We start from the raw sequence: 18,904 nt of genomic DNA, 5'->3' as shown, positions 1-18,904 counted from the left end.
ATGTTCTAATATGTTTCATCAAGCGCAGAAATAAGTGCACAAAATGACTTCTGACAGCTAGTTTATTAGCTACAATGATAAAAAATGGCTCTATGTTTCAATTCGTGTGAAAATTAAATGCACGAATGCAATCTATTTGTTAATAAAAGACAATCAATAATAGTTTGAGCTCATGAATTCTTAAAGGAAAATTTTGAGATTGTTGTTTGTATTAAGTTTTTATAGAGAGTTGTACTTAGAGAAAGTTTTAGAAGGTGTCATGGAGAGTTCTGGTTCTACACAGAAGAGGAAAGCTAAGAAAGTAAAAAAGGGTAAAGCTGATAAGAAGAAGAAAGAAGATGATGATGAAGTGCCACTAAGGAAATTGAATGAAGACCTCATTGAATAGATGGCTTTTGGAGGTGTTATGTCAAGAAGCAAATTTGCATCCCAATTGAAGACAAGTATAATGACATTGGAGATATATGGACTAGGAATAGGGGTTATAAGCTCTTTTTATATCATTATGTGAGGAGAAATTAGAAGGCACCTATATGTCATCTTTGGGAGATGAATTTAGGAAAATTGGCAATGTTAAATGTGTTTGTGAATGTGGAGTTACTCAAGGTCATTATAAGAAAATATAATGCTGAAGACAGATGCATATATGATAATGATGGGGAAAAATTCGTGGAGATATCTATTGAATCTCTAAATGAAGCTTTTAAACTCATTGACAATCTAACTAAAAGGTTGTCATTCTCAAAATTGAAAAATGAGTATGAGAGGTTAGATATTTCATATATGCAATGGAAATTGATGTTGCACAAAATATAAAAGGAGCCTCTAACTATAGCAGATGGACCTCCATTCAATATCGAATTGTTTAAGACATACTTAAACATGACATACCATTCATGTGGACAAGTAGGAGGGATGGAAGCACCTAATTTGATAGAAATTGAGCACATGGTGTTAGCATCAAACATTCAAATGTTGGCAGCCAAACCCTATGATTACATAGAGTATGTTGTTGATAATATTCATACTTCTTTTGTTAACTTTGAAGATATTGAGTACCATACTTTTAAAAATTATTCCTTTCTTATGCATATGGTTTTTTATATTTTGGGCAAATGAGAGGATTTTGGGGTGAGGGTTTGAATTGAATTTGAGGTAATCTAATGGGGGAATGAAGCCTATTCAAATGTGTACACTTTGTTTGGACAACGATATTTTCCCTCAATCAACCCTGATATTAAAAGATTTTTAAGACCTAGGGACAATGAGTTGGGAGAAAAAATCAAACACAATTGGGAAGACTGGTATGCATATGATCACTTCACTTGTATTAGAGTATTTGGGTTTGAAGGGAGGAAATATAGATTACCAACATTAGTGCCTGATAGAATTACATATCTAGAAATTGTAAGGCAAATGTTTGAATCTAGAAAACAACATTTCAAAGGTAAACAAAGAAAGTAGACTTTCCTTCCAACAACTTTATCTTTTGGAGACTTTATTATTTGTGCAACTAAGTCATATGACAAGATTGGATAGAAATTGTAGAATGAATATCACATGTACACCATGGATTCCTAGAGTCATTATGATCCAAAAGGATACATTCATGCTTGTAGGAAATCATAGAAATTGGGTGATTATATTCACCAAGTCATTGAATATGAGGAAGGTTTCAAGAATTTGGAGTGGGAAGAAGTACTACAAAATATTTAGGAACAAAATAGGGAACTAGAAGAACAAAGGGAAAAATCCAAAGAAAAGTTTAAAGACGTCATTCAGAAGATTCTAGATTCTCCTATTCCAATTTCAATAAATATAGACAAGCCGGTACTTCAGCCCTTGGAGCATGATGTATAGATCCTTGAAAGGATAAATTTTGAGAAGGATGAAAGAATTTTAGAGTCAATAAAATTTGTAAATGATGATGCTTTTATCAAATCCAAGGACTTTATGGTTGTTTTATATAGACCCAGAGGCAAATTATTGAGACAAAATATCCAAAATATATCTCTTGAGAATGACCAAGAACTGATGACAAATTTGAAGGAAGATATCAAAAGGAAAGTTGAGCATATGAATCTGGCAAGAAGAAGAAAACTATTGAATAAAGCAGGGGTGATGGTTCTGCCTGGTTGGGATTTGAGTGCATCATACATTTTTGATAGTTAAATTAAATTTGTTAAAAAGGATATTAAACTTGATGTACAGGGAGTCAAAGATGTCACAATTGGTTCAAGATTTGCAGAAAGAGAAAAATCAATGTTGTTATGGGCGTTATACCCCCCACACAAGAGCCCACAAATTATTGATGTTGATCTAGATTTTGGTCATTTGATGACACTAAAAGTAGGGGTGATAGACCCTAACAAGGTTGTAGGTATGCAAGTGGACTTGGCATTGTTTAATCAAGCAAGTGTGAAACAAGTGACATTTGAGAGGGATAACTGGAAGATATTATATAAAAATATGTTAAAGTTAGGGCAGCCTCAAATGCAACCAATGATACAATCATTTGATTATGCTTTGAGAATTGAATTAAAGAAATTTCAAAAAGAGAATGCAAAATTGAAAGATGTTTCAATGATTAGAAGAGAAGTCTCTAGCACTCTGATTAGAAATTATTTTAAGAAGTTGCTTGAAAAATTAGGTTAGGTTTGGGATATTTACATTACTTACAAACCCCTAGCTTTGAGACATAATGAGATATATAAGAGCTTGGACAAAGAAAATAATACTCTCAAAGAAGATGAAGATATTCAAGAAGCAGAAAGGTTGATTGAGGATCAAATTGCATATTCACAAGAATTTAAGTTTTCTTTTAGGTTAATGGATGAATTGGTTACAAAACACAATGTTATATCTTAGCAAGATGAAAAAAGGGACACCATTGACTAAGAGAGATGGATCTATATGTGTGACTTGATGTAGGAACGAGCCCTAGAAGCTGCATGAAACGACAACCTAGAGATGTCAAAGGCTAGCATGCAAATGGACTAGATGTTTGTAATGTCCCCATCTTTTGGCAACTAAGTGGAGTTCTTAGCCTTTACGTTCTCCAAAGGCTAAGTGGACCATAAGAGGAAATTAAATTAATTTCTTATAAAGTTATTAAATAAATTAAAAATTAAAAGGTTACTTTATATTTAATTAATTAAATTAATTATTGTATTACAAGGGAGAAGCCTCTAGAGTGTGTATTAATTATTGGAAAGGGGGAAGCCTTTAGTAATTTAATTTTCTAGAAGCACAATTAATTATTGTATTGCAAGGGAGGAGTTTCTAGAGAGTGCATTAATTATTGGAAGGGGGAAGCTTCTAGTACTTGCAATTAATTAATATTTGATTTCCTTCTAGAAGGGTGTAGGGAAAGTATAAATAGAGATGGGAGTTTCATTGTTTAGCATTAGATGATTGGGAATTGCATTTGATAAGAGCTTGGATGTGTGAGTCACATATCTTTCTTGGCAATAGAGGACGTTCATCCTCTCTTGTAACATTCTAGACGTCATTCCCTTGGGGTTTGGCCTTTGGAATACATTTCTTTGTACTTGATTCTATCATTTTGAGAACTAATATATTTCAATAGCGGTTCAATCCTCAAATTGCATAAATTCCTTCTTGTTTATGTTATGTGGATTGAAATCTATGCAAAGACAATAAAGTTGCTTTCAGCAATTGGTTTTGTTCTTGGGCATTTCCAGGGTGCCCATTACAGTGGTATTAGAGCCATTTCTAGGGTATCCATTACAGTGGTATTAGAGTTGCCCATTACAGTGGTATCAGAGCTTGCTTGCAAAGTGTTTCACGAAGTTATAACCAGTAGGGTGCCCATTATAGTGGTATCAGAGCTATAAGTCTTGCCATCCTGTGGAGGTCTTGTTAGGAAATTGGAATAACTGGATAGAGGGAAAAGTGTTTGACAAAATGTATATCAATCTAGATAAGGAAAATGTAATGTTCAGATTACTGGATACATTATTGGAGTAGAATAGGCAAATGGATATGATGTTACAACTTATGGCTAGACAGATAGGCATCAATATTGAAGATTTGTATGTTGCTCCAGTATAGGAGGTAGTTGATTCCTCAGGTGGGATCGAGACACGTATAGAGCCATCCAGCTATGATGTTGGTGATGTGGGCATTTCAGCAGAGTCAATAGATGTGGGTTTACACTCTAGTAATATTGATTCACAATTTGGTATTGAGTCATGTGTGCAAAGTTAGGAGTCCACATATGAGGCTTTGTCAAGGGATGACAATGCAACAATAGTGGGATTAGGAGAATGTGAGGATACTATCATAGCAACAACCACTTCTGTGTTAGTTGAACTATTCAACGAGGACTTTAGCAATATGCATGCAATTGTTGATATGTGTTCTAATGATGACGCACATGTTGATTATGAGTTTTCATCAACTATAGATTTAGTTCAATTTCCTGTTGTAGTAGTTAGTGTTGTTCCTATGTCCATATATTTTGATGCAGCTACACCTATTGTTGATACAGTTAGCATGAGTGCATATGGTTTGCTTGTCGCTACATCTTTTTCAATGCACATTGGTGATGATCAAGATTCCAGTCAAATATATATTATGTGGGTGGATACAAGGAAGAAAAGGTTTCATAGATCTTCTTCGAATTTTCCTTCTAGTGATACTTTGACTTCTATATCATCAACACAAGTTTTTGGTGCTAGGTTGCACGACATGTGGTTGGTCCTGATGATGTTGGTTTGCAGTTGGTTTAATGTCCACAAAGATGTCACATACTACTTCATTTGGGATCTAGGTGGAGATTGGAGTTCATTGTGTTGTTGGATTGCTTGAGGACAAGCAATTTCAAGGAGGGCAGACTATAATGTCCCCTCTTTTAGCAACTAAGTGGAGTTCTTAGCCTTAACGTTCTCCAAAGGCTAAGTGGAGCATAAGAGTAAATTAAATTAATTTCCTATAAAGTCATTAAATAAATTAAAAATTAAAAGGTCACTTTATATTTAATTAATTTAAATAATTATTGTATGACAAAGGAGAAGTTTCTAGAGTGTGTGTTAATTATTGGAAAGGGTGAAGTCTCTAGTGATTTAATTTTCTAGAAGCACAATTAATTATTGTATTGTAAGGGAGGAGTTTCTAGAGAGTGCATTAATTATTGGAAGGGGGAAGCTTCTAGTACTTGCAATTAATTAATATTTGATTTCCTTCTAGAAGGGTGTAGGGAAAGTATAAATAGAGGTGGGAGCTTCATTGTTTAGCATCAGATGATTGGGAATTGCATTTGATAAGAGATTGGATGTGTGAGTCACATAGCTTTCTTGGCAATAGAGGACATTCATCCTCTCTTGTAACATTCTAGACATCATTCCCTTGGGGTTTGGCCTTTAGAATATATTGCTTTGTACTTGATTCTGTCATTTTGAGAACTAATATATTTCAACAGTGGTTCAATCCCCAAATTGCATTTAAATTCCTTCTTGTTTATGTTATGTGGATTGAAATCTATGCAAAGACAATAAAGTCACTTTCAATAATTGGTTTCATTCTTGGGCATTTTTAGGGTGCCCATTATAGTGGTATCAGAGCCATTTCTAGGGTATCCATTACAGTGGTATCAGAGCTCGCTTGTAAAGTGTTTCACAAAGTTATAACCAGTACGTGCTCATTACAATGTTCAAAATCAAGATCAAGGCAAGAGAAGTAATCAACGATGTAGATTTACTAGGAGATATCAAATATGTAGAACATATCAAGCAATGCAATGATTTTATTGAATCATCATCACCAAAATAGGCAACATAAGTCTTTGTTCTATAAACTTGTTTTACGTGCATACAATTAATTGTTAATAAGTTAGCTAGTTATAAATTTTGTAAACAAAGGGACATACCCGTTCACTATGTAACCAATCTGATGTGTATAATTATAAGGGCCTAATTTAGAATAGGATATCATACCATATAGAATTACTGCCAAGACATAATTCTTATAGTAAAAATACTATTAAATTTAAAACATCCTAACTGGCTAAAATTGTCTGCATGCTTATGATAGTAACAATACTATGAAAAAATAGAGCAATTTATTATGAGTAAATTAAAGAAAAAGGTTAGATAAGTTCCAGTTGTATGCTCACTATAATCTAATTGAACTTTTATATCAATTTATCTTGTATAGAGAATGCAACAAAATATATTACAAGTTGCATTTTCAAAATTAAAGTATTAAATATAGAATTATCAATATAATAGTATCAGATAATTATGACCCTTATGAACAATTTAAGATCTTCAATAATTCTGTGAATCTAGTACTTCTACAGTTGTTCTAGTCATCTTCAACATTTTGTTTGGGACAAATTCATCCTTTCAAATCTTTAGTCACTGCTTTTGGTGCTCCCATCTAGATGCAAGACCCAAAATTAGGCAAGTGGTAAAGCTATTGAAGTTGGAAGATTGAGTACTTGATCTTCCTCTAGAGATTCATACCTATACCATAGAGTATCATCCCATCACTCTAGACCTACAATGAATGAAATTGATTAATTAATGAAGGTATGTTAGTTTGATCTTCACTTGGTTTCGAGAATACTTTAATATTCTCTACTTAACGAGGCAAACCATGTGAAGGTGGAAGCTCATCTGACCTCACCCCCCTGTCCCTATCATCAATTTAAATTCCCCATGATCATCTAATTACATAGTTCATTCGTTCATTCATCCATTTATGAACTATAACATTCAATCACATTACATTCATTAAAATAATATAAAATTCATTAATACACAATACTAATCAAGAATTCAGTAACACATAACAATATTCATTAACATGACATTAAAATCAATGTTAATACAAAACATTCATAGATAATTTACTTAAAATAACGTTCTTTCATTATCCAACAGAGTTTATCAAACAAGGTTTATCAAAGGGTATTTTTAAAAAAATCATTTTTTCTTTTTGTATTTCTTAGCTTTCTTAAGGAAAAGGCTGATAGGAGTATTAATATCTTCCTAATTCTCCTACTTTTGTGGCACGTGTAATGTCAAATTATGATGTCTCCTCTTGAGGAGCACGAGGCTACTGCACTAAAGGAGGCTCTATTGCAATAACAAGTAAATGGGTTGAATTGGCATACTCTTTTTCTTTTTTTACTGTTACAAGTATTTCATTAACTAGTAGAACATAACATGCATTTTTCTTACCTAAAAATGCCACATCATGTACACTAACATTTTGATCTGCTGCCACATCAACATGCTGAACACTTTGAACATGCTCCACTTCTTCACCATGATGTTTGACATGTTCTAAAGTATTCAAAAAAAGGTTACACATCAAATTGCAATTGAAGATGTTAAAGTGTATTCATAATTGCTTGATTAATTTCCAATAGAACATTAATACCTCCACTACTATGATGCACATCATGGAATTGATCATGCGTAGGTTCTGTGATAGGATTTGAAGGCTACAGTGAAATGTTATGCACATTGTTATGCAGTCAATTTATGTTGGAAACTAACACCAAAAAATAAATTTCTCAACTATTAAATTTGATTTACTTTTCATTTGACCAATTTACATATGTCTCATTTGGTGCACTAGATTCTCGGGTATGGCTTTTAGATTCTTTGCATAGGTGTCCAGCCATGACTTTATAGCCTTCTGTGAAGGCAATTTTTTTAATCTTCATCTGTGGGCTGCACATTGAATTTTGTGCCCTGTATATTTTGCTTAATATTGCCAGTTTTGCATGTATGATTTGAATAAACAAAATTGTTTGCAACATTATATAATTTTTTTAAACATGAAATTCTATTACTGCTACTTACAAGTTGAGAGTGAAGATTCATATAGCTACTAGAGCCAAGTCTATGTTGGCCATCCATTTGTAGTCTCGCTTTTGTAGCTTTTGATATGTCTTGCAGTCTATGAAAAGTTTGAAACATGTTAGATTATATATTTACAAAGATCATTAATTAATGTATGATTAAATTCTACTTAATGCTATCATGACATACCTTCTTTTTCCCTTTTCTAGTTCATTTCCTTTACCACGTAGCCTTTTCTCTTTTGCATCTTATATTATTTCATTGCACTCCATCGGTGGAGTCATAGGATGTTCGTACTTTGGGTTATCCTTTAGACCCCTTCTATATTGGCCCCTCACTATCTTTATATGTTTGGATTCTTTTTTGAGAAGTAGGGCACTGTCAAAAATATTTTTTCCAAAAGGTTCTCAAAAGATGTAATGAGTTGTTTTTTTAGGACCCTATTCATTCCATCTTTAAAAATAAAATAAAATTGTTAAAGATCAATAACTTTAATATAGTACAATAAACGAAAGAAAATAAAAATATTGTAATGATGATACAAAACTACGTACCTTTTACATATGGTGGGTCCAAACAACTTTAATGTCATTTCAAAAATCCCAAAATTTATCATTCAATAAACTCGATTCTTTTCCCTCCTTGTTTTGCAAGGTCAAAGATGTAGGGTCTGGAAGGTGGAAGATGGAGATGATATTGCAAGATCAAGTTCCAAACTTCAAATGAGATCAAGCTACATGAGGAGTGCTTCAAGTTTGAAGATGTCCAAATGAGAGGAAGATACATCATCAAAGTGCAATTCAAGTTCAAGATCAAGCCAGGTACAATCACACAAATACATATTCAAACACAATCAAGTTCAAATTAGATCAAAATACAAGTTCAAGATGAAAATTCAAGTTAAGGCATGAGAAAGATCTCAACAGATAAAGAAGACTCACAAGATGAGACATTTGAGAACATGGGCCAATACATTCATCCTCAAGAAGTTGGTAGTTTCAAAAGAGATAATCAAAGTTAGAAATGTTGAGAGTTTATTTCTGATAATTGACAAAGAAATATTTATAGTTTTAATAGCCACATTGCATAAACCAACATTGAAAACACATCTTCTCAAATGGAGCTATAGAATAAGGTTGATGAGGTGGCACCAAGTTGTCTTCTCCAATCAGAAAATTCCAATTCAAGTAGAGTTAATCACATTATACCAAGTGTCATTTTCTCATTAGCTGAATAATCATTGTAATTTTTTTATTGGCCCATGATGTAGTGTGCTTATGTAATTGGTGGTAAAATATATGCATTGACAGAATCAAATATGATTTGAGTGTTGCTGGCTAGTTGGCAGCAACTACTAAATTCTGTTGTGAGAGAAATTACCAACATGGATATCTCTAATATATTTATTTATCATGATTATGATATTGATCATGTTGATTGAATCTATAGTAGATGATTATAGTACAATCCACACATGAATGAAGTTCCCATCCAACATGGATATCTCTAATATCTGTGAGAGAAATTACCAACATAGATATCTCTAATATATTTATTTATCATGATTATGAGATTGATCATGTTGATTGAATCTATGGTAGATGATTATAGTACAATCCACACATGAATGAAGTTCCCATCCTTGTTCATGACATTCAAGTGGGTTCATTTTTGCCAATATCTTATCATTGATAAGTAAACTCAAAATAATCTTAATGCCCACTCTCTAATAATCTATAATCACATACGCAGATAGTAAAATCACTTTCTATTCTTTTGATTTCGAGTTGCATACCTCTTATAGAGTTTCAAGTGTTTCAGTCGCCTCTTCAAACAATCCTTGGGACTCAATAGATTCCTTGTACGCAAGTGTATCTTTAAAGTCCACTGCACCAAAATTGTATATCTTGACTGCTACTCCACAATAAAAAATCTACAAAAAGAAGAAATCAATCTCATTTGTTATTGAACATAGATCATAATCCCACAAATCTATAGGCATATTTAAAGAGCACAAGAAAATTATATTGCTTGAAATCCTTCTACCATTAAACATAGATGAAACATTTCTACTTTGACCTTTATATACTTAAACATGCCTATAGAATTCTATAAATAATTTTCTATACACCTAAGACACTTTAGACCCCAATACCAAAATCCCTTTGGGTATAGTTCAAGTTGACCTATACTGGTATATTTGACTAGGTCAACCTATACTTTAGGGTATTCTTAAGAATAAGGATCATGGGGTCTAGGGGAAAGTGTAAAAAGATTCTACCAACTAAGAAACTTAAAAATCCTCCCTCACTCATAGGAATCCTTATAGCATATAGTATAAAGATTTGAACACCGAAGCACTTCATTTTGGGATATTTTAGCACTCATTAGTGTTGTTTTGGTCTCACTCACTCTCTCTCATTCACTTGAATTTGTAGGTCATCTCTCATTTTATGTATAGGCCCTTTAGGTGCTATTTTACCACCGTTTTGGTCATATATTCTTATAGTTCAAAATCTCTTTAGATAGTGGGGTCTAGGGGAAAGCGTATAAAGATTCGCACGAGATATGCTATTATTACTGCAACTAAAAATACTCAATAACATTTCTAAAATATACTTAAAGTTTAAGGGGATGGATAATTACCCTTCAAATCTAACTCTTCAACTGAGTATTAGTTGTTTGGAAGGATTAGAGCTAGTGATTGACTTTCATTATTGCATTTTGAAACCTCGTTAAACACTAGCAGACTTACTATACCAAAATAAGCTTTTTTTTGTTGGTCAGTCCATGGTGGTATTGTACAAAATTTTCAGCTCCGGTAATAGCTCCCACAATCCTAATATCCTTAGCTCTCGCAATCCTCATTTCCCACAAGATATGATTATTTAGCTCCCACAAACCTCAACACCAATACCTCCAATAGTGTGCGAAGACAAAATAATAAATTAATATACTCAGACTTTTGGCTATTTTGTTAATACAACTGGAGTTGATCAAAATTTTGACTAAATTGGGAAACTCTAAGTTAGTCAAACTTTCAACCAACTCGAACATTAAAACAAAAAAAAGAAGTATTGAACAAGTCTCTTCATATGTTGGTCGAAAATTTAGGTTGAAAATTGACTTATAATGTACTAGTGATAGAGACATATGTTGTCATGAAATGTGTCAAAATGGGTCATAGGTTATCCCATGACCCTTTTCGACCTATATGAACAATTATAGGGACATATGTTGTGATGAAATGTGTTGAAATGGGTCATAGGATAGTTTATGACCCCTTTCGACCCATATGAACAACTATAATATATCCTAAGACTCTTGGGGACATATGTTGCCATGAAATATGTCAACATAATACATTAAAAAAAAAATTGAATATTTTTAAATTTGTTCATCAATACAAATTATGTCCATGTGTTGAGAATTTATTCCCACTTATTGCACAATAAATGAAACTCTTGTCACTAACAATTATCTTCCCAAGAAAAAGCTTTGAAATAAGCTTACATGCATCTAAACTCAAAGTCCTGCATATTTATGGTTTATGTGTGCCCCAAAGCTTAAATGTGTGTTCAAGAAGAATGTGTGGTTAATGAAGTGAATTTTGCATCATGGTTTTTAGTTGTTGCAACAACATCAAAAGCCATCTTCAGTACAATATGATCATTAGAAAAGTTTGTATGCTACTTCTATGGCGAGATATTTTCTTTCTTGTTTTATGAAGTTGGGCGATCCTTTGGAATCCATATTACAGATATTACCACTCAGATTCACTTTTTGAGCTACTAGTATATATATTTTTATACTAATATGGAAATGTACATACATTAGAATCCATATTACATATATTTTTTGAGTTACTATATTTTAATTACGCCGAGAGGCGTTCTATACAATGGCAGCACAAATGCCCAGCACGAGAATATGCCAAGATTCCTGTCAATAAAAAAGAATTGGGAGCAGTTACAAACTTCCAAATTAAATATTAAAAAAGAATTCCCGAAATAATAGTTGACCGAAATAATAGGAAGCCAAATGGAGGCCGAAATAATAGGCCCGAAAAAGTAGGGCCCGAAAAAGTAGGACCCGAAAAAATAGGGCCCGAAAAAATAGGGGCGAAATAATTTCAATATGATTTTTTTTTTTGTTAAATGTAATTTTGCATGCACATTCATGCTTTTTTTTTGCGGGGAGTGGGGGAATTTGAAACAAATTCGTGGAATGTGAAGAGACGTCTATTGGGGGATATGAGGAGCCTCTTAGAAGTTATAAAACCAAGGCTCCTCATTTCATTTTCATTTTATGTTTTTGCAGGAAGGAAGAGGTGGAGGTTATTGGAGGATTAGATTGGAGTTTTTGAATAGGAGTAAATTGAAGTTTCGGAGTAACATTTTTGCAGGTGAGATTTCTATTTTTTATTTACATTTTCATTTAGATTTAGATGTAGATGTAAATTGAAATTCAAAATTAGTTATAATATTCTACTTTGATTTAGATTTCAATTTTAATTAATTTCAATTTGGTTGGCTCTCCTCCACAACAAACAGTGTATTGTGTATTTAATGGGTGCATTGGAATGCAGATTATCAGCCTAATGGCCAATCTCCAGTTTCCTCCACAAGCAAACCAATCTCTGGAAAGATCCCTCTTCCGAACCGAAAGGATGTGGCAGATTTCTTTCCTCCCCGGCCTCTGAAAACAGAGGAAATTCCCAATATAGTTGCTGATTTTCGAAATGCTGCCAGGAATGCAATAGATGCAGGTATGTTTTTTTATTCTGATCTATCTTGGTTTGAAGAAGAGAATGTTCCTTTTGTTGACATAATTAGTCCTTTTACGAACAGGGTTTGATGGTGTTGAGATCCATGGGGCGCATGGGTACCTTGTGGACCAATTCATGAAGGATAGCGTGAATGATCGAACAGATGGCTATGCCGAAACATTGAAGAATCGTTGCAGATTTGCACTTGAAGTTGTGGAAGCAGTGGTGGAGGAAATCAAAGCAGAGCATGTGGGAATTCGGCTTTCTCCATTTTCGGATCATGCAGAAGCGTATGACTCAAATCCAGAGGCACTGGGACTTCACATGGCAGAGGCTCTGAATAAATATAAGATATTGTACGCTCATTTCTTTGAGCCCAAGATTGATAATTCGCAGACGACAATAGCGAGTGAAAAGAGCCTGATTCCCATAAGAACAGCATTCAAGGGAACATTTTTGGCTACAGGGGGTTATGATCGGGATGATGGTAACGAAGCTATTTCCAGTGGCAAGGCAGATTTGATTGCTTATGGCCGACTATTCTTGCTAACTGATATTTCTATTGTATATTCTCATGCCCATCACGGGAAGTTTTAATCTATATAGTTTATTTTGTGCGTTTAGTGCACAAAATAAAGAATGCATATGCAATCAATTTTTTTATCAATCTTTATGATAGCTTTTTTTTTAAATAGAAAATAAAAAATAGAAAATAGAAATTATTCTTTTATGTATGTAGAAAAAAATTAGAAAGATTTTATGTATGTAAAAAATTAAAAGAATTCTATATACATCTAGATTTTTTGAAAAGAATTCTATTTACATCTAGATATTTTGATTGAAATAACCATAATGTAAAAACAAAATATAAAATAGAAATGTTAATATATGTATGTAGAAAAAATTAGAAAGATTGCATGCATCTAAAAAAATTCTATTTACATCTAGATTTTTTTAGAATGGAAAAAAATGGATAATAGAAATATCAGTTGCATGTTTGTAGAAATAAATTAGAAAAACATGTATCTAGAAATTAAAAAGATTCTATATGTGTCTAATTTTTAGATTTTACTTTATTCTAAACTAATTATTGATGGAAATATATTTTAAAAATATTTATGTAGTTTAAAGTTTAGATTTTAATTAATTTGTATGCAAATAGGAAAAAGAATAAATATTTTATATATATGTAGATTAATTTCTATTTTTAAAATTTACAAGTAAATGAGTACTTTATTCATTTAAAGTAAACAAGTTTTTAAGTAATATATTTTTATTTTAGAAATATATTAATCATAATGTTCATTTATTATTACTTATTTAATATACTTACTCTCAAATCTAAGACAATAGAAATGATATTTTATTAACTTTGAAATAGGGAAGTGTTAAGCAAGTTCGTTTACAAAAATACCAAAAATATATTTGGTCTTTGATCAAATTGGAGTTAATATTAGAAATATAAATATGATCATTAACAATTAAGCTAAATTCAGTTCAAAACAATAATATTATTTAAATTTAAATAAATCTTTTTGAAAAGAATTCTATTTACATCTACATATTTTGATTGAAATAACCATAATGTAAAAACAAAATATAAAATAGAAATGTTAATATATGTATGTAGAAAAAATTAGAAAGATTGCATGCATCTAAAAAAATTCTATTTACATCTAGATTTTTTTAGAATGGAAAAAAATGGATAATAGAAATATCAGTTGCATGTTTGTAGAAATAAATTAGAAAAACATGTATATAGAAATTAAAAAGATTCTATATGTGTCTAATTTTTAGATTTGACTTTATTCTAAACTATTTATTGATGGATATATATTTTAAAAATATTTATGTAGATTAAAGTTTAGATTTTAATTAATTTGTATGCAAATAGGAAAAAGAATAAATATTTTATATATATGTAGATTAATTTTTATTTTTAAAATTTACAAGTAAATGAGTACTTTATTCATTTAAAGTAAACAAGTTTTTAAGTAATATATTTTTATTTTAGAAATATATTAATCATAATGTTCATTTATTATTACTTATTTAATATACTTACTCTCAAATCTAAGACAATAGAAATGATATTTTATTAACTTTGAAATAGGGAAGTGTTAAGCAAGTTTGTTTACAAAAATACCAAAAATATATTTGGTCTTTGATCAAATTGGAGTTAATATTAGAAATATAAATATGATCATTAACAATTAAGCTAAATTCAATTCAAAACAATAATATTATTTAAATTTAAATAAAATAAGCCATGTTTACTTTGAAACATCAAACAACTAATTAACTAATACAATAATTAAAATAAATGAATCTATTATGACATAGAAAAATATTTTCGAAGTATAATTTCTTTGTTTTTGAATCAATATGAGTTTTTTTTTCTACTTGAAAAGATAAACCATCCTAATTGTCATCCTTAGTTAACCCTAACAACAACCCCTACCTTAGCCCTAGCCCCAACAATGATGTACAATATAACTATAATCCAACATTAAACTATAATTATAGCACTAAAACATATCCCTATTGATATTCTAAACTCTAATCATAACGAAAATCTTAGTCCAAACCATAATCTAAACCAAAAACCTACACACTAATATTGGTTATAGTCCTAACCCTAAAATCTAACCCTTAACCATAATGTAAAAACAAACTCCAAAATATTGATCAAAATCCTAAACCTACCTATATGGATAACCATGATATTAAACTCTAAATCCAGTCCCAAGGTCCTAACCATGGTGTAAACCTATAACCGAACTCTTAAAAAATTTACTAATCCCTGATCCTAATCACATTCCCAACTTTAAACTTGAACCATAAACCATAGTTGTAACCATAATCATAAACTTAAACAAAACCCTAACCCTAAAGGTACAATCATAAAATTAATAATAACTTAGACCCTAATCCTAGCACAAACCACAATCATGACCAAATATAAATCTTCACCTTACCCCTAATCATAATTTCAATGTTAACCCTAACATTAGTTTCAATCCTACCATGATATGAACCCTAATATAGACTTCACCTTGATCCTCACCCTAATCTTAAGTCTAATTAAACCCTGACTAAAACCTAATCTAAATGATATATCTAACTATAATCCTAACTTTAATTATCATACAATCCAATGCTAACCCTCATGTATATTTAATCCCTAATCTTAACTCTAAAAATTCTATAAACTCTAGAATTGACCTTGATTCTAACCATAACCCTAAAATCTAAATTGTAACCATAGCACAAAAGGTGGGGACCCCCACTACATGGCACAATTCTGGGTCTTGGAGCCTCGCGAAAGCACTACAGAGTGAGGAAATGTCAGAAAGGTGACATGTAGTAGCATGACGCAATTTTGGGCTTTAGAGCATTGCAGAAACAATGCAGCGTAAGGAGGCGCTAGAATGGAGACTCATGGAAAGAAGAGGAAAGACATTCATGTTGCTAGCAAAAAACTATGAAAAGAGATAACATGATGTCTTAACCTTCCACAAAAAATGCAAGGTTGATCCCAAGGGGGAATTTGGTTTCCCCAAAAATGAATGATGGTCATCGATGAAGGTCTTCCTCTCGAAATAGACGACATAGATGCATTGTGAATCCTCACCAATGAAGGATTAAATCACAACCGTTGATGTAGATTCTCCCCTCAAAAAGGATGACTGAGATGCAACAAGGAAACTCCTCCCAATGAAGGATTAAGTCACATTCGTCGATCAAGATTGGCTTTATTTCCAATGGATGATTAAGATGTAGTGAAGAGATTCCTCCCAACAAACGAAAAAGATAGCACAAAAGGTGTGAACCCCCTCCATGTGGCACAATTTTGGGTCTCAAAGACTCATGAAAGAATTGTGGAGTGAGGAAATGTTGGAAAGGCAATGCGTGGTAGCATGATGCAATTTTGGGCTTCAGAGAATTGAAGAAACAATGTAGCATGACGATGCATCAGAATGGAGATGCATGGTAGCATCTTGTGCAATTCTAGGCTTTAGAGTGTTTCGAAGACACTAGCGTATAAAGAAAAGTTAGAATGGGAATGCATGGCAACATCTTGCACTTTTGGGAAGATGGGAAGATAGCTCGCAAAGAAATAAGAGTTATCGAATCTCGCAACATGAATCAACCCAACCAAGAAAAAATGATCCAGCGTGGTCAATGAAGAAATCGAGCCAACACAAAATGTTAGCCGCCAAATTTAGCGATGTTAACCCTCTGCAAAGAACCTATCCCATTTAAGGTCTCTCAGATCAGACATCAGTGATGGGTTGAATAGGGGGAAAAAATAGCACACAATGCCCTCCTAAATGAAATTCTAAATGTAACACTAATAACCATGGTCCTACTTCTTTCCATAACCTTATCCATGAGCGTGGGAATATACATATTATTATATAGGGCACCTTATATAATAATAAATATAATCTAAAATCCCAACCCGTACTCCCCTCCTAAATATAACTGTGACCATAAGAAAACTTCTAAATATAACCCTTCCTCTAACTCTAGCCTTAACCATGAGCATAACCCTAGCCTTAACCATGAGCATAACTCTAACTCTAGATCTGACTCTACCATAATTGGACACTAACCCTAACCCTAACCTTAATTTTGATCCTAACTCAAACCCTAACCCTAACTCTAACCTTAACCTTGATTCAAACCTTAACCCTAACCCTAACCTTGGCCTTACTATAACCCTAACCCTAATCATAACCATAACCATAACTCTAACCCTAACCTTAACCATGGCCATAACTCTAACCCTAACCTTAACCATAAACATAACTCTAATCTGAACCTTAACCATAACTATAATGATAACCATAACCATAATTCTATCCTTGACCTTAACCATAGCTCAAACCCTAACCCTAACTCCAACCCTAACCCTAATGCTAACCCTAACCCTAATTCTATCCCTGAGGTTAACATTAACTGTAATGTTAACTTTGTCCCTAACCATATATCTACGTATGACTATAACATTTTACATTACAATATCCCAAATTTTTTTTTTTTTTAATCTAAATTAAATTCCTTATATTAAATTAAAAGATATATTTGACTCAAACCCTATCCCTAACCCTATCCCCACTATAACCCTAACCATAACCATAATGATGACTCTAACCCTAACCTTAACCATGAGCATTACTCTAAACCTAACATTAACCATAAGCATAACTCTACCCCTAACTCTAACCCTAATTCTAACTCTACCATAATTGGATTCTAACCCTATCCCTAACCCTAACTATAAGCATAAGTCTGACCCTAGCCTTAACCATGAGCATAACTCTAACTTTGGATTTGACTCTACCATAATTGGACTCTAACCTTAACCCTAACCTTAATTTTGATCCTAACTCAAACCCTAACCCTTTAAACTCTAACCTTAACCTTGACTCAAACCTTAACCCTAACCCTAACGTTAGCCTTACTATAACCCTAACACTAACCCTAATCATAACCATAACTCTAACCCTAACCTTAACCATGACCATAACATTAACCCTAACCTTAAGCATAAACATAACTCTAATCTAAACCATAACCATAACTCTAGCAATAACCATAACCATAACTCTATCCCTAACCTTAACCATAGCTCAAACCCTAACCCTAACTCCAACCCTAACTCTAATGCTAACCCTAACCCTAATTCTATCCCTAAGGTTAACATTAACTATAATGGTAACTTTGTCCCTAACCATATATCTATGTATGACTATAACATTTTACATTACAATATCCCAAAAATAAAAAATATATTTTTAATCTATATTAAACTCCTTATATTAAATTTTTAAAAATATTTTGAAGCATAATTTTATACTAACTTCATACAACTCTAATTAAAAATTAATTAACAATTTTATAGTAACCTTATCAAAATAAAAAATAAAAAGTAAATATTTTTCCTATTGCGCCACGACTGCCACTAGCTATATATACCTCTATATATATTACGCTGAGATTAATCGTTCTCGAGGCGCCTATTTTTATTTTCATTAATCCCAACTTCGATTAAAATAACTTTGGGATTAAATAAAAATAGGCGCCTCGAGAACGATTAATCTCGGCGTAATATATATAGAAGTATATATAGCTAGTTTTATATACAAAAATTAATAGGATGAAACTTGGGTTTTTTTAAAATCACAATAAATAAATAAAAATGAGTTTGGACAATATTTAAAAGAGAAGTGAAAGAAGTTTTTGGAATTAATGTGGTGCTAACCAGGAAAGAGAATTTGTTTTCGAGTGC

At 32.2% G+C, this 18,904-nt stretch overlaps 1 pseudogene; it reads left to right on the top strand.

The window, feature by feature from the left end:
* The first annotated feature begins 12,741 nt into the window (after positions 1 to 12,741).
* The window catches only part of LOC149543594 (uncharacterized), a 60,894-nt pseudogene continuing 54,731 nt past the window's right edge, over positions 12,742 to 18,904 (top strand).

This window comes from Cupressus sempervirens, chromosome 8 (assembly GCF_028749045.1).
Source record: "Cupressus sempervirens isolate cs-2001-9-10 chromosome 8, ASM2874904v1, whole genome shotgun sequence".
Lineage (NCBI taxonomy): Eukaryota > Viridiplantae > Streptophyta > Pinopsida > Cupressales > Cupressaceae > Cupressus > Cupressus sempervirens.
Note: the sequence above shows the minus strand (reverse complement) of the source record. Positions and strands in the feature narration are given on the sequence as shown.